Genomic DNA, 27,036 nt, shown 5'->3' on the forward strand with positions numbered 1-27,036 from the left:
TGTTTCTCAAACACACTGTTATTAAGTATTGACATGTGTACCTGTACCATAGGTACTTCCAGTACACACACATTTCCAGACAGGCCTGCTCTTTCCATGAGCACAGAGAGGTAAAACACCATAAACTGCATAATACCAGCATCTGGAAGCAATGTGGTCAAAGTGGATATAGGTGGTATCTAGTACTGTAAGTGGGATAAAAAAAAGGTTTGAGAGGGTTCTCTAAAAAAGGCATGGGCAAAGAAGTGTTACTAGGAATATTTTATTAGAAGTGCCGCCTTATTAATACAAAACACCTTGCGTATATATGGATAAAATACCTTTATCAGCCTCATCCCAATTATTTTCAGGGAGACAAATGGAAGTACTCCTGAGGCAGGGCTTACATCCCCCCCTTCCCTCCAAAAAAAAGTAACAGTGGGAGCCGCGATCAACGGCCAATAGGTCAAGGGAGCCGCGTGACGAAAAAGTTTGGGAACCACTTCTCTAAAGAATTACATATTCTTTAGGTACAAGAGCAAACTTCCATAGCACACGACTATAATGCAGTCCATCCACATGGACCTCTGTCAACAATCTCTCCTTTCTAGAGTGGCTATCAAAACTGCTATATCTACCACAAGACATGGGAAGAAGCCTCATTAGTCACCAGAATTACCAGATGGGACCTACAGCATAAATCCTAGTAGCCAAAATACATAAATTGGGAAGACTCTGCCTCTCACATTTCTTTCTTCGTACATTGTTAAGTGTTGCAACCCAAGGCAAGATTCGAGCACCACCCTATTCACTCATGCACAATGCCAAAACTCTTCCCACATAATCCTCCTTGCAAGTACAACACTCTTCCAACCAGGCACTCTGCCAATGCATAGCAATCGTCCTATCTGTTAATCCACTTCAGTGCCCCCCAAAGAAGTCCTGTCATGTCTTATGCCAATACAACTACAACACAACATAAAAGGCTGAAGAGGGGCTCCATCATGGATGGGAGAACCATTTGCCCAGCTGGGTTTGAACTGACGCTTGAGAATCACAGCTGTAGAGAGACCTGAACACTAGAAGCTTTTTATGAGAGCTTTGAAGGTGGAGGAGAAACTTGAAGGTAACTTTCCTGCAACTCAAGTTAGGGCTTGGTCATTTTGTTGACCTCCAAGACTAGCAGGTTATTCTCACTCAGAGCACTTTTTCATGAATAAAAAGGCTTAAGTTGAACCCTCTGATGGAAGCTTTTCTGGCCTTGTGGAACCCTGACCCACCACGGTGTTCAGCCTTACCCCCTGGAGATTTGTAAGAACCCAAAAAGTAAGTCTAAGTAAAATGTGTGACAGAAGTGAGGCAGCAAAAGTACCTCAGCAGTGAATTGATTTTGCCTGCAATAGATCATACATTTGTCCTGTTCAAATGATTTGAAGCTTTAGCAGGAGAATGGGCACGAGTTGGCGGCAGTTTTTGCGAGGGAACACCCACCTTGCATCTCACTTTCGTTAAGTCCCACTAACAGAAGTAGAGATCTTAAAAATTCACGTTTACGCCTTAAAAGTGCCGCTAACTACAGTTAATGGCAATTTGTAAATATGGCGATAAAAACAAAACACTGTAACGACAAAAAATTGAACCTACAGCGGCAAGTCCTTCTACATATGCCCCTAAGTGTCTCCCATACATGGTTCAAGTAGGATTGACATGAACTGCCTGGTGCAGTCACTCACCAAACCAAGACGCAGAGTCATTAGTCGACAAACAATCCGCCCTTAATCCCACTCCAACCATCAAAACAGGTGTAGAGTGCACACCGTCATGTTAACCATAGTTTTTGAAAATGCTCATAAACCAGAATCTTGGGGTGCCACCTCGCTTATGGTCTGCCCCAAAAGCATGTACGAAATTTATATGAACAAGACTCACGGCCATTAGTCAACAAACAAGAGTCCAATTTGATCCCAACAATCCATCGTTATCAATTCTTTATTTCACTGTTTTTCAATGTTTTCAAAGTTCATGCAGAGACAACGTGCTTCCAATCTTCAAATGCTGATGAAACGCCCATCCAGGCTTAATGCCATAGCATGTCTCGGAATACACTTTTCACTTTAGGTAGCCACAAGGATATACCCAATGCATTTAAGGCAAACAGCCCTTCATCGGGGGTAACTATAATATAAAGACAATTCCCATCTGTGACCTACGATAATATTGTGACCATGTGTGTAAGACGTGGCAATTCATCAACAATAGTACACCCAAAAATTGTAACGTAGAATGCTTGCAACACTTGCATCTACATGCCTATGTATCATCCCTTATGCAATGTACAGATCAACTCCTAATGTAGAATGTTAACTGCATCATCTTAAGCACAGCCTCCTCCCCCGCCCCCTGGTGTTACATTCATTTCTTACTGTAGATTTATTTCGTTTACCACTGTATTTCTCTGTTGTAAAATTTTAAACACACAAAAAAACTACTATGTACCCTTGAATTACTAAATTTGTGCTTAATTTAAACAACGATTTTTTATTTTTTTTAAATAAATATAACAAGGAGTAAACAATACTCAAAATATCCCGCTGTTGCTTCGTGACTAAAAGTTTGCAAACTGTAACATATGCAAAGTCATATGACATTAAAATGCGATAATGAACTCACGGTGTGAACGAAATTAAAATCTACTTTAACGTGACGCCAATGTATCGGCGTCGTTGTCGTCCGTCCTACCTTCCAATTTACCAGCCAATCTCGTCTTTGAAACCGTTCGTGAGCTCCCAGGTGAACGCAATCATTTTAAACATGCCGTGAGATTTAAACTCAAACACGTGACTGAATACCGGTCTGAAGACTATGCTCGAAGGAACCCACGAGTTTGAGTTCTCACCGTGAGTTCCTTATCGCATTTTAATTTTTCATTTGGCTTTGTATATGGTACAGTCTAACAATAGGGGAAACTTTTAGTTGAGCGTTTAATCAGCATTAGAAGCACGTTGCCTCTGCATGAACTTTGAAAACATTGAAAAATAGTGAAATAAAGGATTTATAACGATGGATTACTGGGATCAAAATGGACTCTTGTTTGTCGACTAATGACTGCGTCTTGGTTCGGTGCGCGACTGCGCGAGGCAGTTCATGTCAATCCTACTCGAAACATGTTTGGGACACTTCGATCATTATATTTGTTTCAAAATGCATACATTTGTTGCTTTGTGTATTTATAGTGTTGCGCTCTTTATTTTAATGTTGCTTGCATTGCTTCTTTAACTTAGTGCGCAATTATTTGGAGGAAAGACTGGTGGAGGTCACCCCCTTCCCAAATTAATAGCGTGCGTTCTCACAGTTGGGTGCAGACTAGATGGGCATCTCAGGAGCTTGGCTCTATGCGAGTATTTCCTTAATGCTAACATTCTGTGTGATCCTGGGATCCTCACTGTTTTAATTCATGTTATGTCTAAGTAGTTACTAAATAGGAGCTGTGTTGTCTTAAAGAGAGCTCTGCTGTCTGAACGTGGGCGCAATTTAATAATAAAAAAAAAAATAAAAAAACTTAACTTGCGGTCGGGTACTGCGTCTCTGCTCCTGCTCTCCTCCATCGGACTCCAGGAACCGGAAGCACCGCCTGTCTTCCTTGAGCAATCACAACACTTCAATGCGGCATAGTGCCAATATCGGCCACACTCACCAGCCCTCCCGCAGCAACATACATGTAACATAAATAAGCAGACAAGACAACTTTTGGTGGGAAAAATTGCTGCAGGTTTATTAGCATACCAAATATGCCAACATGGTGGGTTATCTTACAGGCGATCCAAAGGCAAGCCACCGATTGCGGCCTACCACCTGATTGGCCATCTTGCGACCCCCGGTTGTACAGGTTTCCAACCGCCTGTAGGACAGACGGGGCGCCGTCGCACCGCAGGGTCCACCTCACTGACTTCCTGGGGTATTAGGCCTCAGCACCCTTTGTGCTCCTGAAGAGGGTACCCCTGAGTACCCTTCCCCCTCTGGATCGCCTCATTGTCTCGCACCCTGATGCCGTTTGCAGCTGCTGCATCAAGGACCCATCGGACAACGAGGTTAGTGCTATGCAGGCCTTGCTTCACCTCCCCGGCCCAAGTAGGGGCCCCACCAGGCTGGCATTGCCTGTGAGGGGCACTGTCCCAGCTCCAGCCCCGGCCTTGCCCCATTCAGTCAACTGTTGATGTGACCGTGGGTGTTTGGGGGTTTGGGAGCGGGACGGGGGTCGGGGCGGGAAGGGTCGGGTCCTGCTGGCAGCAGCTGCATCAGGCCTAGTTGGCAAGGCCGCGGCCTCGCTCACGGGGTAGGGCCTTCTTTCTACAGTGCCTTGAGGCCCGTATGGGTAGCGCTTTACAAATACTGTTATTGTACGGCCTCATCACTACCCCATGCGTCTATGTCACAGCTCTCTCTCTCGGGGGCTAGGCCTCGTGCTACAGCGCCTTTAGGCCCGTAAGGGTAGCGCTTTACAAATACTGTTATTTGTACGGCCTCATCACCACCCCATGCGTCCATGTCGCGGCTCTCTCTGGAAGGGTAGGCCTCCTCCACCCCCCCCCCCTTCCCGCGGGGTGATCTCGGCATACAGCAGGCCTCTGCCCCCATGAGGGTACTACGGGCCACGTGGGGTGGCGAGGTTTTCAAGGGGTTTATGCCCGGGACTAGGCCTCACCTGCAGCCCGGGCATCTGGGGTGGCTCGGTATCGGGTCAAAGGGGGGCTTTTTATATTGTATTTAAGCCGCATAGTGCATGGCGGGCTTTGCCACCTGGCAGCAATTTTCTCTTCCTTCCCGGACCATGCAGGGGCCCCACCAGGAGGGCATCGCCCGGGAGGGACACGGTCACAGCGAGCCCCGGCATGGCCCCCGGGTGGTCCGCTTTTGACGGTACCGTGGGGCTAGGGAGCGGGACGGGGGTAGGTGCAGGAGGGCGTGTGGGATTGTGGGCCTGCGGCAGCAGCTGCACTTGGCTGCGGCTTTGAGTTCGGGAATAGGACCAAAGAGGCCGCCAGGTGGGCGGGGGAGGCATATATACCTCTCCCTTTCCCCCACCTTGGCCGGAAGTGACGCACAGGACCCTGAAGGGGTCACCGGACACTAGGCTGTCCAGTGTGCCATCCTGTGGCACTAAAGGGGCCGCCCTCTTATGAGGGTCCCCTGCGGTGACGAGTCGGTCAGCCCGCATTGTGATTGGTCTGAGAGTCGTGGTTCGACGCTCAGCCTTGGGATTGGGGCCTGGGCATGTTCTCCAAGCAGGCTGTAATGCAGCCTGCGTGGAGAACAGGGAATGTGTGCAAGACTGTTTGGCCTGTCCCAGAGGGTCGGACAAACAATCATGTGCACTTAGGAGTGGACAAATCACTCCTCCCCTACCCTGCTCTGAGAGCTGAGCAGCCCGGCCTGCCTACGAAGCAGCACAGAAACATAAAATGATAATGCATCAAAGTTATTATGATTTTACGTTTCCTTTATTTGCACTGCTTGAAAGCAGTTGGGCGACGCTCCCTAGCCATAGTGGAGGAGCCGTCACTGGTGTAATCTTATGGATAGGTCAGCTACCTAAATCTAATGCCCTGTAAAATATGTATGATATGACAGATAGCTCTGCTAGATGAGGCCCAAGCCTATACATTCTCTATCACATGAGGCATATCACTTATGTTTATAATGAGAACCTGTTGGCATGCATGATGTAAGGAGTAGCTCTTCTGTTTAAGACCGCTTACTATGATGATTGAACCACTGAAGATCGGCAACAGCAATATTATGGAATTCTAATATGTAGTGAAAACTGACACGTAGGATTTCAGGAAACTTTATTCGGAAGTTATACCAGACAAAGACGAAGCAGCTTCCAGGTACAGATCCAGCTTAATCTGACCAGTAAGACCACTCACCGTCTTCAACACACAAAGAATTTCTTGAATCCTAACAGTGAACTAGCGAGTCGCATGCCTAAGCGCATGCTAAACACATTCAATAAAAAACATTCTAACATTCTTCCCGATCCTCGTGAAGGCCATGATAGCTTCACGAGGAACGGAAACAAACGAAACACTACACATCCCCCTCCTTTCTAAAAAACAACAAAATACAAGTACATCTAATTACAAATATAATCCTTCAAAGCACTTGGAGGCTTGATAACCCTTTTTCCAAGTATGTTCTTACTGTGGACATTTTCCATGATGCCATCTGAACTTTGTTGAGGATCACCGATGATCTCTTTGGTCCTATCTGAACTCTGTTGGGAATCAGCTAGAACAAAATCATCAGGAGCATTACTAACAGGTTGTTTACATAATGCAACTCTTTTGAGATTCCAGCATTTTCCATCGTCCAAAATGACAGCATTTTTTTTATTTGAACTATACGTTGTGGATCATAAAATTTGCTATTATCTTTTGAAATGAAACCAGGTTTTTTAATTCTAACCCATTGACCAATGGACAAACCAACATCATGAGTATTATGTTTTTTATCATACAATTTTTGTATTCTTCATGTTTAGAGTACAAGTTCTCCATGACTTCTGCAGATGACCAACTAACATCTCCAAAACCTTTAATCCAACCAGGAAACCATTTGGATCTAGGCTTCCTTCCCCTCATTAGTTCAAAAGGAGAACATTTTGTAGAGTCAGAAATAGAAACCCTATAAGACCAAAGAGTTTTGAACACTTGGATCTCCCAGGGAACATTGTTTTTAAAAGATAATTGGATAGCTCCTTTCAAAACTCTGTTATATCTTTCAATTAATCCATTTCCACTCGGATTGTATAAAGAAGTGGTTTTATGAGTAATACCACATTTAGACAAATACTGGGTCATATTTTCAGAAGTAAATAGTACTCCATTGTCACTGATGATCAAAGAAGGAGTCCCTTCACTGAGAAACACTTCATCAACATTTTTTATTACAGTATTAGTATCTAAACTCTTTATGATTTTAATTACAGGCCATTTTGAAAACATGTCCATCACGGAAATAATATATTTACCTGAACTACCAACAGGACCCATAATGTCTACTGCAACATTCTCCCAAGGATACTCCGGACACATAAAATCACTCATTGGTGGCCTTAAGGTTTTTAAGAGATTTATCAGCCGAGGCACACAATCCACAATCTCCACCTCGATGTCCAAACCTGGCCACCAAAATCTACTCTTGATGATGGATTTAATTTTATAAATTCCAAAATGACCATCATGACACAAAGCTATGATCTTACTTCTGAGGCTAAAAGGTGCAACTAACCTATCTCCTCTAATAAGATTTCCATCAAGACAAGCCAATTCATTTCTGACTTCCCAAATAAGCTTTTAACTCTTTAATCTCTATTTTATGTGGCCAACCAGAATTAACAAATTCCCAAATTTTCAAAGTAGCTTTATTTCGATATCCAATATCTGAAAAGCATTTCCATGGTTACATCCGTCAATTTTTAAAGACCATAAAAAGATAAAACATCAGTTTAAAAATATAAAATACAATCAGACTTAAAACACATCAAATTCTAATGGCCCGCAATATTGAGCAATATAATTTTTGCAAGAATAATCTAGTCTTAGATCAATATTTACAAAATTCATTTGTGGCCCTTCTAGACATGAAGGCATTTTTCCTCCTTTAAATTATTCTTGGTTTATTTCTCGAGAATAAAGTGGCAGTGCAATAAATCACAGGTAAATCATAACACTAAAAATGTGAGGGTAGTTCATCGCATGTCTTCGCGCAAGAATTTAAACCTTACAATCCAAGCACAGCCAAGAAATTTGGCTACACCACAAGCAAAGAGGGGCCGCGGGTCAGCCTTTAAAATGCCTAGAGCAGTACAGTGTTCACGCGTGCTCAACTCTCTGCAGATAGGTTTAAGCCATTTCTTCCTTGCGCTTTTATAAGCAGGGCAGGCAAACATAAGATGGGCTATGCTCTCTGTCGGTGCTTTGCAACAGGGGCACTCTAAGGGCGTCTGATGTGGGGTGCTCCATTTCGCTGTTAGCTCTCTGACCAGCAGTGAACCTACCCTGAACTGAATATAGAGCGCTCTATCGCGTGGTGTTTTTATAAAATCTAAATATGGTTCAAAAAGTGTGCGTTGCTTGTGAAGGTAAAACTCTTTCGTCCGCTTTCCTACTCTTGGGTTGTTATGTTCTTGAGCATCAACCCAGGCCTAATAACGTCTTTTAAGGTCAGCCTTACTAGGGGCGGTTTGCGTGTCCCATTCCTCCCTAAAGCCTAAGGCAGCGAGGGATTTTTTAAGATTAACTAGCCAGCTGATTCTTTTATTTACATCTAGGGCCATAATTTCTGTAAATGCAGCTGTGTAGTTGGCTAGTTCAGGGGTCCGACATAAGCGGGCCCAAAATAACAGGGGTCATAATCTCGCTAAATCTTTATAAGAGTGCCTACCCATATCTTTTAACAGCGGTTTCAATGGCATGCTTTTAGGTAACATCACTAAATCTCTTAAAAACTTGTGTTCAGACCTGCAAATGCTTTCAGTATTCTCGAAGCCCCACAATTCGGCTCCATAAAGGGCTGAGCTGACCGCTTTAGCTGCATAGATTGTAAGGGCAGGAGTCACAGGTCTGCTCGACGATAGACGGTGTTCTTTAATTAATATGCCCGTGACACGCTTATGATTTAGGAGCATCTTGTCAAGGTGATGCCTCCATCGCATTTTGTCGTCTAGTCTTATTCCCAAGTAGTCGAACATTGGGACTTTATCCAAACGTGTTCCATCTAAACTAAAATTTTCTCTGTAAGGTTTATAAGGGTTGAGCGCCATGAGCTTAGTCTTAGAAATGTTCACAATCAAGCCCCTAGATTCACAAAAAGTATAAAATCTAGGAGCTTCTGAAGCCCTGCTGGCGTTTTAGAGATAAGCAGTGTGTCGTCTGTAAAAAGTAAAGTGGGAACCCTCTCTCCTGCCAAATTTTCTTCAAATTGTCGTCCTTGTCAAAAGCCTCATCTCATTCTGACCTTTGAATAGATTCTACACCATGGTCCCATAACCATGCGACCTGAACATCTTCCATGGGGTCATCCTGATTTTCAACTAACTGTGAAGAAAACCTCGAGAGAAAATCAGCGAATTCATTGTCTTTACCAGGTATGTACACCACTTTGTAAATATTGTCTAAAAGTCTCATTGATATTCTCGCTAATCTAGCAGTAACGATAATCATACCAACATTGGATAATACTTTAACCAGAGGTTTATGGTCACATTTGATAATCACTCCTTGCCCCACACAAAGGTTCTAAAATGCTCTAGAGACCAAGCACAGGCAAGTGCTTCACGTTCAATAACTGCATATTTGCATTCAGCAGGAGACAAGGATCTTGATGCATAAGCTACAATGTACTCCTTCCTATTCTCATCCAATTGTGAAAAGACAGCACCAATGCCGGTGGCACTGGCATCAGTAGTTATGATATTTTTCCCACAAGGGTCAAAACCTTGGAGAGTAGGAGCATAAGCGATAGCATTTTTTATGTCATCAAATTCTTCTTGGCAAGAACTGCACCACAAAAATTCTGTTTTGGCTTTAAGAAGTTGTCTGATGTGAAATGTTCTACTTGAGAATTTTTTTTATAAATTTGGAGAAAAACTCCACCATGCCAAGGAAGGATTTGACATCATCTTTACTGTTTGGGTTTGGAGCATCAGTTATAGAAGAAACTAACTTTGCCTTGGGTCGAATGCCCACTGCGCTAATTTCATGTCCCAAATAATTTACACTAGAGGCAGCAAATTTACACTAAGAATACTCCACAGTTAATCCAGATTTGTTTAACAAAGAAAGTACATGGACGAGTTTAGTTTCATGATCAGGATTGTCCTTCCCCATAACTAGAATATCATCCTGAAATATAAGGACATAATCCAAATGATCAAAGATGTTGTGCATAAGGCGCTGGAATACAGCGGCTGCTGAAGCCAGGCCAAATGGCATCCTAGTGTATCTAAACAGCCAATGTGAGACACAAATGCAGTAAGGTCTTTGCTGTTGTCTGACAGAGTAATTTGGTGATACGCTTGAGATAAGTCTATAGTTAAAAAAACTTGCATACCTTTAGTTTTAGTAATCATCTCGTTGATTTTGGGAAGTGGAAACTGATCAATTTGAATATTAGCATTTAAATGACGTAAATCAATGCAGAGCCTAATTTTTCCATTGGCCTTCCTAGCTGCGACTAATGGAGAAATCCATTGAGAACTCTCAATTGGCTCAATAACACCATCATTTGATAACCTATTCAACTCATTCGCCACTTCATCACTGACTGCAAAAGGAACATTTCTCAATTTGTGTATTTTGGGGACAGCATCTGGTTTCAACCGGATGCAATGTTCAAAACCATCAATTTTACCTAAAGTGCCTGAAAAGACATTTGGAAAATCTTTACATAAACTTTTCCCTAAGGAATCACCTTCATCAAGAATTAAAACCTGTTCAATCCCATTAGGATCTAAAATGTTAAGCTTCTTTTGGTCTTTCCAGACCAGGACAGATGGCCCCATTTTTGATACATACATTTTACATAGAGCACTTCTGTGCTTGAACCTGAACAAAAGTTTTCTAAAACCCAATAATTCGATGGGATCTCCATTGAAACTCTCAGGAGATATATCAGGAAACAATAAATCTGAACCAATCTTTTTGATAAATTTATCAACCCAAACAGACTCATTAATAATTGTAAAAGGAACCCCTGAATCTGCGGCAATGCGAACACTAACACTACCCATAAACATTGAACACATGGGCTTGTTTGATTGTTTATTACTGGAAATATTTAGTACGACTCTTCCCCCAGATGTTGAAACATCATATTCATCATCATCACTTTCTTCATTGTTAGAATCAAATTCCCTTTCTTCAATACATTTGACTTTACTGGTTTTCTTATCATGACAAACCTTGCTGAAATGACCCACTTTCCTACAAACTGAACATCGACTTTTTTAATTGCAGGGCATTTTTTGTCATTAGCTAGGTGATTTTTACTGTCGCACCTGTAGCAACGTAACTCTTTTCTATTAGAAGTATATTCTTTTCTACTACTAACTTTATTTGGAAGATTCATTTTGGTTTTGTTAGATAATACTCTGGCCACAGTTTCTCTTGTAATCGTTTCTTGTTGAGAAACTTCCGAACTTTTGAGTGCCTTAGCACACCTTCCAGACAGTTCCCCTTTACGTGCTACTGCAAGAACATCTTTAAGGGGATTATCACCATTTACCTATAGTCTATCTTGAATAGAGGGATCATAAGAATGCATAACAATTTGGTCCCTTATCAATTCCTCTTCAATTACACCAAACCTACACTCAATGGCCAGTTTTTGAAGAGCCATAGCATAATCATCAATAGATTCATTTTTAAGTTGCTTCCTCTGAAAGAATTTAAAACGTGTAACACCAATACATACTTTGGGAGAAAAATAGGTATCTAAATGCTTAATAGCTTGATTGAACACATTATCATCACCACCAGCAGAATCCTTGTTTAATTTGTTGTAAATTCTTAACCCTTCCGGGGACTAAACTATGCATTAATAAACCTTTTTTTATTTCATGTGACAATTTGTTGGCGTGGTCAATCGTAAAAAGGTAATTGGAACGGAAACAAAATAAACACTACATAATATCAAGGACAGAATATTGAGAGACGAAATATTGAAAGATGAGTGCATATAGGGATGTATAGATTTACTATTCCTAACTCCACGTCTACATACCAGGAAGCTATATGTACCCTGTGGAGTTGGGTATAGGTACAGCGTGGGTACCTATATGTTGAGTTAGGTATATGTACCACGTGGGTACATATATGTGGAGTTAGGTATGGAAAGTCTAGACTTACTTACCTGCTGACATTTTGTTTGTCAAAATTCTGTCCCATCAATATTGTTGATTCAATATTCAGGAGGCACACCAACTACAAGAACTGTTAAACCTAAGAAACCGCGTAGTTGCCCAAGTCCTGAACATGTAAGTTCAGTGTCTCCTGAGTGACAACATTGCTGTCTGAATTCTGAACCTTTAATTTCTGTGATGCCTGTGATGTAACTGTGCCCTATGTTTGCAGAAGCCTTAGGTTCAGTGCAGCATGAGAGCTGGCTACTTTCAGGGGCGTGGCCAAGCACCTAAGAGAGTGGATGCATGTTGATCACGCTCCGCACCCTATCCCCTGTTTATCCTGACCCTTCCTGCATCCAGCTGGCTTTACATGAAGTTAAGTACATGGATGGTGTGTGCTAAAGTCTGCTGCACTCAGCGAAGGGCTCCCTGAGACCGTGCTGCGGGCGGGAGCAGAGCCTCAGAGGGTGCGGCCTGCTTCCCCACTGGACCCTGTCCCTGGCCTGCAGATATTCTGATTTTTGACCCTTGTTGAGGGCTCGGAGCTATGCTTTCTCTCTGAGATTTCTAAAGCGGAGCAGTTGTCACATGCCTGGGCGATCTGCGGTTCCTGAGCGGAGGCGGGGTGGCGTCTCTGAGGTCAGCTAGCCTCCCCGCCGTGACCCGGCCCTTGCTGGGAGCCCGGAGCTGCAGACAGGACCCTCTGCCCGCCTACCGCCAAAGCAAGGCGCCTGCCCGGCATGGGGCACCAACCTGCATTTGGGACAACACACAGGGTTAGCCTCTCAGCCGTCATACGGGGCATGCTCGAGACGGAGCGCCCCCCGGGGATAACGTTTCAAGCCCGGTGTCGCTTTTTGGAGTGGTGTGGACCAGGCGCGGTGCAACAGAGGATGGCGTTGTGAGTCCTGGCCTAACCTGCTGTGTTACAGACCTCCGCTGACTGCTGCTGCACTGGAAGATAGATGCGAATGACAGCTGCATCTAGCGGAGGATCCCCTGAACCTGTTTGGCGGAGGGTTCGGCCTGCTTCCCCGCATGGGCCTGTCCCCGGCCTGATCCTGTCTCGCTGCTGCACATCTGAGAGGCCTACAGAGTAGACGCAAAGGTTTCACCTCTGAGATCAGCCAGCCTTGCTGCTGTGCCCTTGCTAGGAGCTCAGGGCTTTCACCAAAGCCCTCCACCCTCTCCCACTGCTGAAGCGAGGTGCTCTCCCGATGTGAGATGCGAGCCTATGCCCAGGACAGCACTGAAGATAGCCTTGGAGCCGGTGTATGGGGCGTGCTCGGGACGGAGCGGCCCCTGGGGATAACGTCTCAGGGCTGCTGAGAATCTGCAATATGGCGTGAACCAGGCGTGAAACAAAGTTGGCGCCTTGATTCCTGGCCTGGCCTGCAACATCGTAGACATCTGCTGACTGCTGCTGAGCCAGAGGACAGCTGGTGTGGTGATGGCGATGAAGGTAGGCCTGCACGGCGTGCTTGTGATGGTGGTCATGGGAGGGGGGCACAGAGGTCGGTCGGGCCTAGGCCCCCCGGGCAGGCATGATGCGTGGGTAAATGCGAGACCTACTTCACTACTGGCCGCATGAGGGTCGTTTTGGGCCTAGGCGGTCCCTCTCTTTGCCTGCATTAACCTCTGAGCTCACGGATTTGGAGAGGTCTTGGAGCCGACCGGGCCTGGATTTTTCTGGCGGCATCAGGCAGCGGGCAGCATAGTAGTGCTAGAGGCAGTGGGCATGTGCTGCGGATTGTGCTGATCCGGCCCAGGGATCACATTGGGCCCAGGCCGCTCCCCTCACGAAAAACGCCTGCACAGTCTGTGATCTTGGCTGGAGCCTGACTGTCCCCTCGCTGGCCTGGTGCACCTCGTTGCGCTGACCCTTTTGGAGATGTTGTACTTGCCGGCCTGTGGCACAGGGTGGAGGAACAACCCCTGGGGCAAACCCTGGTGTCACGTCTGGTCCCAGTTTAACAATCTGGACCCCTTTCCCCATCAGCAACAACAAAGAGAATGCCTCACACTGTGATCAGCAGAGACAGTACCCAGGACTCCCTGTAGCCCCTAATTGCATGTCCATATTGCAGCGGGTGATTTGAAGGGGCTAGGTGTTCACAGAACAGCTGCGGCTCACCCATCACCCCGTGGATAATTGCCCTCGGTGTGTTCTAGTTGGGCCTGGAGGACAGTCAACCACGGCACCTCCCTCAGTACCCGGGGTGCTCGCAAGTGACTACGGCAACCTGCCCTCCACTCACAGCTGTGGCGGATAGGACCACCGCGCCAGCTGCTCTTTATGCCTAGTGCGCAGCAGCTGGTTATGGGTCGTCTTTGCTCCACTAACCACCAGGATGGCCCTCATAAGAGCTCGGCCGGGGGGAAGTCCGGTGGAGTGGGGAAGTCTTCCGAATCGAACCGATCAGACCTCTCGGCTAAACTGGACTCAGTGCTGGCAGCGGTGGAGCAGGGAGGCACAGCTTTGGATCAAACCCGTAACACTCTTGAAGGCAGAATGGATGATATCACCTCCAACTTCATGCTCTTGCACACAGATCATCAAAAGCTCTCTGAACGCGTGCAAGGGGCAGAGATTACATTAGCGGAACTGCAGCTCAAAGCCCGCAATCACACTGCAACTCTGCAGGATCTACTCGACCGGGTCTGCACACTAGAAGAAAAACTGGACGACGCAGAGGGTCACTCGCGTCGCAACAACGTGCGAGTAATAGGCCTTCCGGAGGGAACAGAGGTATGGGACGCAGTGAAATATGCGTAAAACTGGTTGAAGGAGCTGCACACCCTGGGACACTCTCCCTACAGTTTGTCGTTAAGCGGGCGCACTGGGTCCCTGCTTATAAACCCCCTCCCGTTGCTAACCCACATGCTTTTCTGATCCGGCTGCTAAACTTTCGGGACCGAGATGCGGTACTGAGAGAGGTGGGGAGATCCCCAGGCTACACAGCTCAAGTTCAGAGTTGAGCAGCAGTTAACAGCTCAAGATCTACAATACTCTCTGCCATTCCCAGCCCCCCTTTGGGTCATTCACAATGGCACAGCTCGGTTCTTCGACTCTTCTCCGATGCTTGAGACTGGCTGGAGGAAAATGGGCTAGCAACAACATCTAGGCCTCAGGAAGATCCCTTGGCACAGAAGAGGTACAGGCCGGGGCGTCGGAGGGGCAGGGGCGGAAGATCGCAGAGACGGATCTCGCCGATCAACGCCCCGGACTAAGAACAGATCCTATCGGAGCGCCAGGATGCAATACATATTGCATGTACCCCTCAATCAACCAGATCGCCTTCGGAGTCCACTTCATTGACTCCCAGTTCCAAAGGGGATGCTGATTCCTTGCAGGCTTGGTCCGCCAGTTCGAACTCTCCTCGCTCTGCAGTTGTTATGCCTCAAACATCTGACAATATCGTTTAACGGAATAGACTGTATCAGCTCTCACTACAGATATGAATAACCGCTTTGTAGAGTCATGTAATTGTTTCTCAAGTGTTCACTTGGCCACCTAGTATCACACACTAATGTCATGTTACACATACACAGAAACGCCACAGGATGCGTTATGTGACCGGGTAATTGGTTAGTAGGAACTATTCCACCCTCGCACACCCCCCCTCTTCATGGCCAACATCAGACTATGTATTAATCGCCATGGTTAGGCGCGCCTGTTTGGGTCAATCTCTGTTTGGGGTTCGCTCTCATGTTGTTTCTGATCCTAGATTAAGTATTATTGTTTCACCCAGTATTGATGTTGCTCTACCTAGTGACCTGAGGCCACCCCTAACGCATCTACACAACACAGCCGTTACACCGGCTGGGTTCGAAAAACCTGCACCGGACACATGACTAACATTAACATCATTTCCTGGAATGTCAGGGGCATTCACACCCCGCGTGCAGGTATTCCATATACGCCTACTTATGGCTCAGGTCTGCTGGGATTGCTTTCCTACAAGGTACACACCTGGCGAGTCTGGAGGCCAACAGACTTCGTTGCCGCTGGCGCTGTCATATGTACAGCACTAACTATTCATCTCAGGCTAGAGGCTCCCTGATATGGGTGAAGGCGGGGACCCCATGGGAGGAGGAGGCGGTTGTGGTCGATCCTGTGGGGTGCTATGTTTTCATCAGAGGTAGACTCATCAGGCAGGCTGTCTTGCTAGGGTCAGTTTATGCTACCAACATTGATCAGAACACGTTCCTTGGTAGCCACGCCACCACACTATCCAGATGGGTTCATGTCCCATGGCTACTGGGCTGGTATTTCAACGCGGTTCGAGACGTATCACTTGACTGCTCCTTCCCACCCCTCACCCGCACCTCTGCCTCATCGAACGCTCCGGCATTGTATAGCTGGATGGGGCACTGGTCCCTAACTGATGTGTAGCGCGCACACAACCTTGACTCGCGGGTATATTCCTTTTATTCATCTGTGCACACTCTCCATGTACCGCTGGATCTCAATCTGGCATCGGCAGCGCTGCTCTTCTTAATTCGTGACACTAGCTATCTGGACTCATTCAGATCATAACCCACAGATCATGTTGCTAAGCAGGGAGGAGACAACCCCCGATCTCGACCTGGCGGCTGTAGACGGCAGCGCTGGAGGATCAGGCTCCTTAGAAGCGGAGTTGCTCGTATATTTTGAGCACAATATCAGCTCTACGTGTTCTTCCCTAATAGAGTGGGAGGCCATTAAAGCCATGACTCGAGACCATTGCTTGAGTCTTACCTGGAGCATCCGCAGGCAATTAGATCCCTGTCTTGCCTCCATCGAGCGGAAGCTCCTCCATTGCGAAACATTTTCGGCCACACATCCTAGAAAAGATACGCTGTCACAATTGCCTAGCTCACTCTGCCCGTATCCACTCTTCATCTGAAAGGGCGGGTAAACTGCTCGCTTTCCTTATCAGACAGGAACACCCGCACCATCCCATACACGCCATTAGGGATGAGCTAGGGCAAATAAGATCTACACACAACGGGATATACATGAGGCCATGACCAAGCATTACACTGCTCTTTATGCACCTAGCACGAATGATGACTCCCACCAAATAGCCTCTTTCTTCGACTCTGTTCAGTTGCCTACCCTATCCATTGATCAGTTCCTAGAGTTGGATTCCCCTTTATCGGTGAAGGAGGTCCAGGAAGCGCTTGCATCGCTAGCATCGATAAAGACACCTGGCCCGGACGGGTTCCCTAAAGTGTTTTTCAAGACATACACAGAGACCCTGGTACCATGCCTAAATACACTCTACAATTTGGTGCTGGACAACACAGTCCTCCCCCCTCTCTTTGCACTGCTAACGTGGTATTCTTATTGAAGACCGGAAAGGATCCCATGGTCCTGGGGTCGTACAGATCTCTAGCAATCCTAAACACGGATTATAAAATCCTGGCAAAAGCCCTTGCTAACCGGCTCGCCCCCTACGTGCCCTACTTGGTACACAGGGACCAAAATGGATTCGTCCTGGCCCGGTACACCTTGCTCAACCTCCATTGCTACTTCAGGGTGGCAGAATACGCCCTTCTGGGCTGGCCACACTCGGGCTGCCTGGTGCTCGACCTCGAGAGTGCATTTGAGTCCCTTGAGTGGGACTACCTTTTTGCAGTACTGCCAAGGTTTGGCATAGGCCCTTTATTCATCAACATGGTCCCGTTGCTATATAAACGCTCAACAATCTGTGTGAAAATTGGACCCTATATCTTGGAGTCTATCTGTGTGGACCGGGGAACTCATCAGGGCTGCCCACTTTTCCCGCTCCTCTTCTCCCTGGCAGTGGTACCCTTGGCGGCATTCATTTGGGCCCGGTTAGACATGGGTATTCCCCTGGGCGACTGTATACATACAATTTCTTTGTATGCCAATGCCATCTTGTTGAATGCAAGAGACCTCCACTCCATCCCCCCCACACTAGACTCAGCTCTGTCACAATTCGCAATGATATCAGGGCTGAGAGTCAATGCAGCAAAACCAATTCTCTTCCCTTTCTCAAAGTCCACCCCAGACCAGAGTTATGCGCTGGGGAAGGTCCCAATGGCATAGAGCCACCACCTCTATTCACTCGCAGATGGCATTTTGGAAAATGGCATGGTGCACTGATGCCTTCCGCTACTTAGGTGTCCGCATATATCACACCAAAACCAACCTATTCAATGGGAACATCACTAGAGCCACCACCTCTATTCACTCGCAGATGGCATTTTGAAAAATGGCATAGTCCACTGATGCCTTCCGCTACTTAGGTGTCCGCATATATCACACCAAAACCAACCTATTCAATGGGAACATCATTAGAGCCACCACTTCTATTCACTCGCAGATGGCATTTTGGAAAACTCTCCCGCTGTCTGTCTCGGGTAGAGTGGCCCTTGTGCAGATGGTGATCCTCCCTCGACTTCTTTACTATTTCGCTGCCCTGCTTTTTTACATCCCCCCCCCCTCCTACTTCAACAAGTTGGAAACAATGGTCAGGGACTTTCTCGGGGGAATGTCTAGGCACAGGGTTTCTATTAGAAAGCTTTATTTGCCATTGGGTCAGGGCGGGCTCACAGTGCCCAATTTCCAGCACTATTACTTAGCAGAGCAGCTGCAATGGGTGGCCAGATGGCTAGCTTTGCGTCACCTGTCAGACACAGCCACGCTCCAGCCACAAATCACGCTACACACGCTACATGTTTCACCCTTGCGCAAAGCCCAGGAAAGCGATCTCTCTTCTACCTTCCATAGCGTACAAATGTTACTGCAGAAGCCTATCCATCAACCGTAGCACCACGCTGTATGTCCCGCCTAGTCCTCTTCTGGGAACACCAAGGGGTGGGTCGCCTGTCAGAGCAGCAGAGTTGCACCAATGGGAGGCAGCGGACATCCACGACACAGGGGACTTTTTTAGGGACAGGGCTTTAATCCCAAAGGCGGATCTCATCTCAGAGGACGGTCTATCTCCACAGAATTTCCTATTACACCATGTACTCATAGCTTCACTTTCATCTAGATGGGGTAGCTTAGCAACGAATCCTCCCACACATCACCTAATGCAGTAATTACATATAATGAGCTCAGAGGGACACTTGATACGTTGGTTTGCTTTGTCCCTTTGTCATTACACTGCGATCCTGCTGATTTCCCTGAGACAGCATTGGGAGGAGGACCTGTCAGAGAAGGAATGGGTGGTGATGCTGGAAAGCCCGACACGTGTCCCTTGCAACCGGCGCTTTCGGCAGATCCAATACTTCATTCTACATCGTGCATATCTCTCCCCTGCCCAGATAAACAAGTATTTCCACTGCTCTGATTTCGAATGCCCCAGATGCGTCTGCCTGACGCAGATTTACTGCAAATGCTCTGGCATTGCCCTGCCCTGGGAGGGTACTGGACTGACATAGCGACCACTTTGGCCCGTTGCACCAAGCGTGACATCTCCTTTCATTGGGAGGTGTACATATTACACCTTTTTAAGAGGGGCAGGAAACACAAGGTCACCTCACGATTCTTGGACCTGGACCTAGTCACAGCGAAGCGCCTGATTACTAAATGATGGAAGGCTCCTATGGCACCCCATGCATTGGCCTGGCGTCGCTCCTTGCTCAAATGGGCCAGGGCAGAGGGCGTGGCTCTGCAGAGGGAGGACCTGCTGGTGCTTCACAAGTTTCCCCTGGCTTTCCACTGGGGGACCATTGTAAATGCATTGCAGAAGATAGATACACCCGTCGAGAACACATGGGAGTCAAAGGCCTAATCCGCTCCGATGCCACAAACAGCTGTCACTCCTACAATGCCCCAGGTAGGACGGCATCCCTCAATCTCTACACAGGGATCCTACTGCACACCACAAGTAGTTACTCACCTGATGCAACATCTTGAGGCCTTAGGTCACGGGCAGGTACCTCCTTCCCTTTGTAGAGTTGTTTTGTCCTCATTTTGTTGTACACGGTGTCCACTGTTCAGAGATGCACTGCACCATGCATAGTTCAGCGATGAACAGCGCAACTGGATGGCTGAGTATACACTGGCGTCTTCACTCAGGTGCCCTAATGATGCTGACATTTTTTAATCCCACATGTTGGTCATATTACACACATGCGATCACCACCGTGTCCACAGCATATGATTCGTTGTATTTTCTCCTGAAATACGGTGTTGTTGATCTATTGTTGTAGTGCATCGTAAAAAAATTGTAAATGACAATAAAAAGATTTTTTTTAAAAATGAGAGCCAGCTATTTTCACAGCAGGCAAGTTAAGTGACACCTGAGGGATAGTTGACCAGTCTGCAGCAAGTTTCTGTTAGACAGCTGACCCTGAGAGATTTCTCTGCTGCCTAAAGACAATTCCTGAATGTTATGTGTCTCTTGAAGGATACTTAAAAAAGCCTATGACACCCCCCTCATTACCAATCTGTTTTCGTGCCACTGAAATTATTTATTTGAAAACTACATTGAAAAAAACACCTCATTTGAGAAGGAAAACTTACTCTGGATTTTCCAGTGACAATTTTCTGATTATCCTCAGCTAAAGTTGCAGTTTCCAGTTATTCACTGGAAATAAAAACCATTTCAGCAATATTTAGACAGGCTCCTTCTATAAGACAACATTTTACTGACTAATATTATCATCTACAAGGTCCCCAGTAAAGACTTTCGCTTCCAGGGAAACATCACAAGTCATCTTAAAGAGATTGCCTACTTTGTGAAAGAAAATCCTAATATTTTGGAACCGTTTGTCTCTGGCCTTGTGTTATAAGTAAGAGTCAAGCTAAAGACACTAGCCATGTTCATGGATCTATAATTCACACATATTGCCAGCCAGTGGCGTAACGAAAGTTCAAGGGGCCCCCCTGCAATATACACGGAGGGGCCCCCCTCCGGATTTATTCCGGAGCGCACAGGTAGAAGTACTGTGCCGAGGGGGCCCCCTGCAGCTCGGGCCCCCGCACCGCGGGTGATTCGGGGGCCTGTGTTATGCCCCTGTTGCCAGCCCAATCCATGATTCTAGATGCAAGCCTTTCTTTAATCTTGTTCAGCACCATTTAATAGGGCAGCCAGATTCAGGCCAGTGCAGAAATTTGTCTCTTCAACTATTGGTCAGTGGTTCTTATTAAGCAGCATGAGAGGTAAGGAACTTCTCAAGTCAATAACCCCAAGACAGAATTTTCTCAGAAACTCAGATCCACAACTGGATTCTGGTTCATCAGCTGATTGTAAATTTTGAAACAGATTTAGATATATCAATCTTAGCATGATAGTATAAAAATACAAAGAGAATAGGATGAACCCAAATCTCCGGAACCGATTCACCCTATACAACAAAAAGAAAACTACCAATTTGGTTATTGTCACATAGGTTATTAAAAGACAAAAATGTAAGATTGCATTGGATTCTTCAAAGGTAAAAAAATCCCCAACGTTCCCTAACTATCCCTACACTACGTAAAAGGGAAATCTAGACTAAGCGAGGTTCAAAAGGAAAGCATAAAAGGTGTCAGCCACCAGAGTCCCCCTAAAAGGAAACTCTAACTATGGTCATGTAGCCTAAGGCCTCAATCACCGAGAGAGGTCTGTACATCAAAGCGTCTCCAAGAGAATTGTCAGCTGTCCCTATCTTCATTAGTAAAAAACCAACCACCAAATACAGGCACCTCCTACAAACTTTGGATAACTTTCCAATATCCCAGCATCCATCATCGGCTTCTGTCCACCACCTGTATAACACAGTAAAACTTCCAACACGCCCTTGGTGCCATCTCCGTGTTCTGCGAGACTTTGTCCCTCCTTCATAATCACTTACCTTCCCAGGCCTATCTATCGACTAAACAATAAGCTCTTCTCTAAACTATCAATTTCTTCCCCACCTGCAGTGGAAGCACAAAATACATGCAAAATGTCACAGTACAGGCAAAAAGCAAAGTTAAACGCTAGTCGGGGAAGCAAAATAGAAGCACAACTCAGGCCTACCATTAGGCTAAATTGATATCACATGGGTTACAACACATCTTCTCATAATACATGTTATTACATCATTTTCAGCATCATGAATAACCAATTCCACTAAATTAATATTTCTGTTGTAATGTTAGATTATTTCACAAACACATTTTAAAGGACACGCTATATTCAGGTGTCAATATGAGATTCAAGGTTGTTAGTTATATTTCCAACACACATGGATAATTCGGTTAATTTGAGAATTGCTTTGACATCTTGGACTTTAACTCATTTAGTCCTAAATTAGTCACACAGAATAAACATGAGTGCGGACTACTCATGATTATAATTAGGGCTCCCGGTTTTATGGTATTTTTTTTTACATTGCCTGTGTATTTATCCATATTTCTTTTTTGCAAATTTTATCTGTATTTATCCATAATTATTTTGGGATTTGTGGAGAAATGAATCTGAAATTAGTATATTTCCATAGTTATTTAACTGATGCTTGAATGCCTGCCAGGTTTCAATGCTGTGAACATCCGCAGAATATAAATAAATGCACTTATTTGGAAAATATGCAAATGTCAGTATCAACCTTGTGCATACCTACATCTGTTAAATCCTTCCTCTTTACTAAAATTCCTTTCTTTTTTTAACCCCCCTTACCTATCAATTCACACATCTATTGGCCTGGTATTCATGGTAGATAGTATTTAGAATGACTCAAAAATAAACCCAATTTACGTTTTTATCCACATTTAAAAATAAATACAGACAAGAAAACAACTGTTTACTTGACTGTATTTATCTGTAAAAATCAGTTAAAACGGAAAACAGGGAGCCTTAATTATAATGCACTCCTTCAGGAATTTTAAAAGAAAGACTGAAGTAAAACATTAAGAGTAAGACTACGCTTCTCCAAATGCCCCTGCTAATCACCGCAAAACAAGGCACTTATCAACCCTTAGCTGCTTGGGGGACCAGTGCCCCACGTCCAAATTTGAAACTGCACTCTTGAATTGAGGGTAAGTAGAGTGTGGATAATGGGTTAAAAAAAAAAGCAGTAAGGCATGGTGATAGCAGTGCATGGACTATCGTGGAAACATATCGATCTTGACCCTTTAGGAAAGGGATCTAAGATACTGCTCAGGTTTTATTGGCCTACAGTGCATAAACTATATCAAATGAATGATTTCAAACAAATATTCCAGGTGTTAAAGCTGCTCTGTTTATAATACATAGTTTGTGTAAATCTTTCTTACTGGCTTTATAACTTTCTGAAAGCGTTATGAATTTGTAACTTGATGCTTCTACTCTATTTCATGGAAAGTATGATTTTACTAACTAAATAAATCCAATAGACGAAAGTGGTTATTACGGAGGACGACGTGAAGGTAAAGTGAGGAGTTGGAAGGACAAAATGATGGTGGTGTTAGAGAAGGTTTGAAAATACGGGTCTATGGTGATCAAATCTTGTTTTTTGTCTGATTAGATGCTGCGGAGTCAGGAAGGACAGTCTTCCCAAGAAAATTAACCGTTTCTAGTTATATTTATGCTTTTGATTTTCTTTAAAAGGAAGTTGTGTTATATGTATGTATATAGGTAGCGTCCCCCATTAGAAACTAGTGGGATATTCGATTAATTTAAAAATGAGCTCCCTCCTGCAGTTATACGCTGAGGTGACAGGGAGGGAAGCGAAGGAAAGGAAGAATACATGCAAAGAAGGGATGGAGGAAGGGTGGAGGGAAGGCTGGAAGGAAGGACAAAAGGGAGGATGGCTTTCACTGACTGCTGCATCTTGTCAAGGTTATGAGTATTTTTTCTGTCATTTCAAACACGTGGGTTCGATTATAATCAGATCGGTAATCCCGACACAAGAGTAACAAAGGGATCTTTTTCTTCTTAATTTCGCTGGGGCAATATTGTAATTGATCAGTATTCCTGCAATTGGAAGTTCCAATACCAGTTATTTCAGTATTTCTATCGCCCCCCACCCCCAAGCGGGAAACCTGCCTCCTGTCTCACGTGCAACCAGTGCAGAAAAATTAAAGAACGTTCATGTGTCTATGAATATTAAATTTTGACACATACTACTAAACCCTTTGGAAGGGAAGTCATTTAAAACAATGGCATATAACAAATGCTCACATTAATATATAAATAAAAAGGGATGAAGTCAGTCACTGTACAGACATGTCGCTCAGTATTCTCTCACGAGGGTGCAGTTCTGGAACCTGTCAGCAGTCTCACAATGATTGAGGGAGAGCTTTGGAATCCTTCCTATGACGTAGCAGTGTTGTGTCATTCAGTTCTATTTCCCTGAGACCGTCTGTTTCCAAGAGACACGTTGTTGGAGAAAGGTGTTTTTAAGTTTTCTTAGGTAAGCCTGTTGCTGATTTTGCCAACTTACTCTTGTCTTATGTACTTCAGTGGGAGACGTTCGTGTGGTAAAGTTGTTGACAATGCCCATAGGAAACAAAGGTCATATTACAAAATGTGCTCCCAGGCGCAGCAGGCGTTTAATCTCGCTTCTCCTGGAGCACTGTGGTATTATCTGGCAGTGGAAGCCTGGGCCGATCCTTCCATGCTGTGGATCGTGCCGAAATACATCTAGCACAGGCACCATCATCAATTTGAAATTCACTCATTTTCATGGGGTGTGGCAGCAGGCAAATATGGAAATACCTTTGACTGCACAGTGGCATAACACAACCAGCCCCCCACCACTCAAGGTAAGGTGAGGGGGTCCCCATTACCCATTCCCTAACTGCCTTGCTGCATCTGAGTGTTTTATTTGTTTGGATCAGGCCAGCCCAGGGGGCCCTTTGAGGTGAATAGTGTGGGGGCCCCCGCATCACAAGGGTTGCGGGGGCCTCTGTTATGTCCCTGACTTTGCAGCTGAGCCTTATTATGGGTGCAGAGGAGAAGAAGCTGTCAGGAGGCACACAGACTGGCATGTACTGTTTGCCCAGGTAGAGAAACTACTAGGCAGGGTCTCAGGGGACACAGATGCCCCTCCAGACATTGGCATCACCATCAGAGTGCCCCAGAAGTGCTCTGTGGGGTCGGAATTCTGAGCTTGAACTTGCTCTAGGGAGTTCTTACGGGTGCTTCTCATGGCCATGGGCCTGCATGAACTTGCTCACCTGCCCATGACAATGAACTTTTCAAACCACAGCGTTTTTCTGAGTATATTTTACAAATAGCTTGAGACGCTGGTGGGATCGCTACACTTAGGGTGAATGCCTCACAGTCGCACACTTAGACTCTGCCTAGGGGACGGGGGGGGGGGTGGTGATGTCCATCGCTGGCCGAGTCTGAGAGCATAAGGCAGAGGGAGCCATGCAGGGGCAGCAGAAGCAGGACCATGCCTGGGACTGTCTGTGTTGCTGGACATGGGGTTTCCTCTACAGTTACTTAAAGATATGATCTTGTCTGAAAATTATCACAAGATAGCCTTTGTGTCGAAGAAAATTATTCTCTGAGCCAAAGGAGGACTGGGATTCGGCCATGAAGCAGAAAGCAAAAATAGCTAAATACCGCTGCTCCATTCCAGTGGAAGACTGTTGTAAGTAAATAACAGGATACTTCTAGTTAAGTTACATGTAGGTTTATTCAAGACACAGCTGAGCGCACACCTCGCCAGCTGACCAGACCATCAACTGACAAGAGTAGAACACTCTAGTACAAGTTAGAACACTCACAGGTATTCTGTGAGGCTAAGGAGGTAAGAACACTAAGGAAGGGCCACTGTCAGCCATTATACTTGAACAATCAATATACAACATATCTTCCTCCTTCACAGAAAAAAAGAAATAAATAAACAAATCATAAAAATGAAGCTTAAAGTATGGGAGACAACAACAAAAATCATTAAGAAAGATAGGAGGTCTAAGACGCCTTGAACTATTTTTTGTTCAAAGCCAAAGAGTGTAAAAGTGAAGTGAGACACAGCACTCAAACCAACTAATAGGCATCACCACTACCTACTTCCCTTAGACTGACAAAAACAGGAAAGGACAGTCCAATCTCTCATATCTGTTTCTGTCCACCAACATTTTCCACTCTAAGTTGAAGATGAACAGCTCAACATACACTTCCGTGCTTTACAGATACTACAGTCTTAGATACTCTTCGAGAACTCCAGACTTAGGTACTCTTCAATATTTCTAATTGCAGTATCGCATGTGATGTTATGATATTTAATTTTAGCTTGAAGTTTTCTCTCTTCAAAAGATGGACACATAGTCTTAGTTGTGACTAGCTTTGTCTTTGTCTAGTTCTGGGACCATTGCCACTGTTGTGGGCCCCCACTTAGTTATAGTTCTGGAACATTTGTCCATCCTTGGTGTGGTGTTAGCACTGGGACCTTTGTTCCCGTTTTTGGACTTTCTGTTCAGGCTCTCTCAGTTCTGATTCTGGGACATTTGTCCGCTCATGGTATTAGTACTGGGATCTTTGTCCCCGTTTTTGGACTTTCTGTCCAGGCTCTCCATCTTGGTGCTGGGACAGTCACTCCACTCCTTCTTCCGGGAGGGACTTTGTCCCTTCTGGTCAACCATTGTCCATTCTTTGTTTTGGAAGGACCTTTGTCCCCTCATGGTTCTGGGACCAGTCTTTGCCCCCATCTGTATCTGGTTCTGGTGTCTCAAAGCTGATCTTAAGCTTTTTGCCCCCAATATGGGCTGTCAGAAATGTTCCTGCTTTTAATTCCCTGGTACTGAGTGTTTCCATTTCATTTCTGGTTTAGTTTACTTGGTGCTAAGTAACCTAGAAGTGTTCTTGTATTTTTTTTTTAACTTCAATGGCACTAGGTCATTCCAACACCCTTATGACCACATCTTTAAGTGCTGTGTTTACCGGCATGATAGCCTCTACATTTTCTGGTTGTTGAGTCAGAATTTATCAACGTGGCAGGCATTGGGTATTACAAAGTCATAAACCTGCAGCAAATCTCTCTATTTCCCTGTGTGTGCGATAACACAGATTTCATGAAAATAAAATACCTCATAGTCCACAAGGTGACACTCTTGTCAAGAGTTTCACACAGTTCCAGACTTTAAATACACTTACGAGTGCACACACCATCCAATTCATTGTTGTTCCTAAGTTCAACCTCCAAGAACTATGCCATTTGATTTGAACCAGGAGTGAACACTTTAGTATATGATCGAAATATGAAGTCAGATCTCTTGACAAAACGTGTGCAGAAAG

General features: G+C 45.2%; 1 protein-coding gene across 3 annotated transcripts in view; it reads left to right on the plus strand.

Annotated features, from left to right (window-relative positions):
- The first annotated feature begins 2,730 nt into the window (after nucleotides 1-2,730).
- Nucleotides 2,731-27,036, plus strand: part of LOC146822634 (uncharacterized) — a 1,280,275-nt gene continuing 1,255,969 nt past the window's right edge. For all 3 annotated transcript variants that reach the window (XM_085606818.1, XM_085606816.1, XM_085606817.1), the window contains exon 1: nucleotides 2,731-2,876. The gene's annotated coding sequence lies outside the window, so the exon portion shown is untranslated. The remainder of the gene's footprint in view (nucleotides 2,877-27,036) is intronic.

Source organism: Triturus cristatus, chromosome 5_2 (genome assembly GCF_964204655.1).
Source record: "Triturus cristatus chromosome 5_2, aTriCri1.1, whole genome shotgun sequence".
Lineage (NCBI taxonomy): Eukaryota > Metazoa > Chordata > Amphibia > Caudata > Salamandridae > Triturus > Triturus cristatus.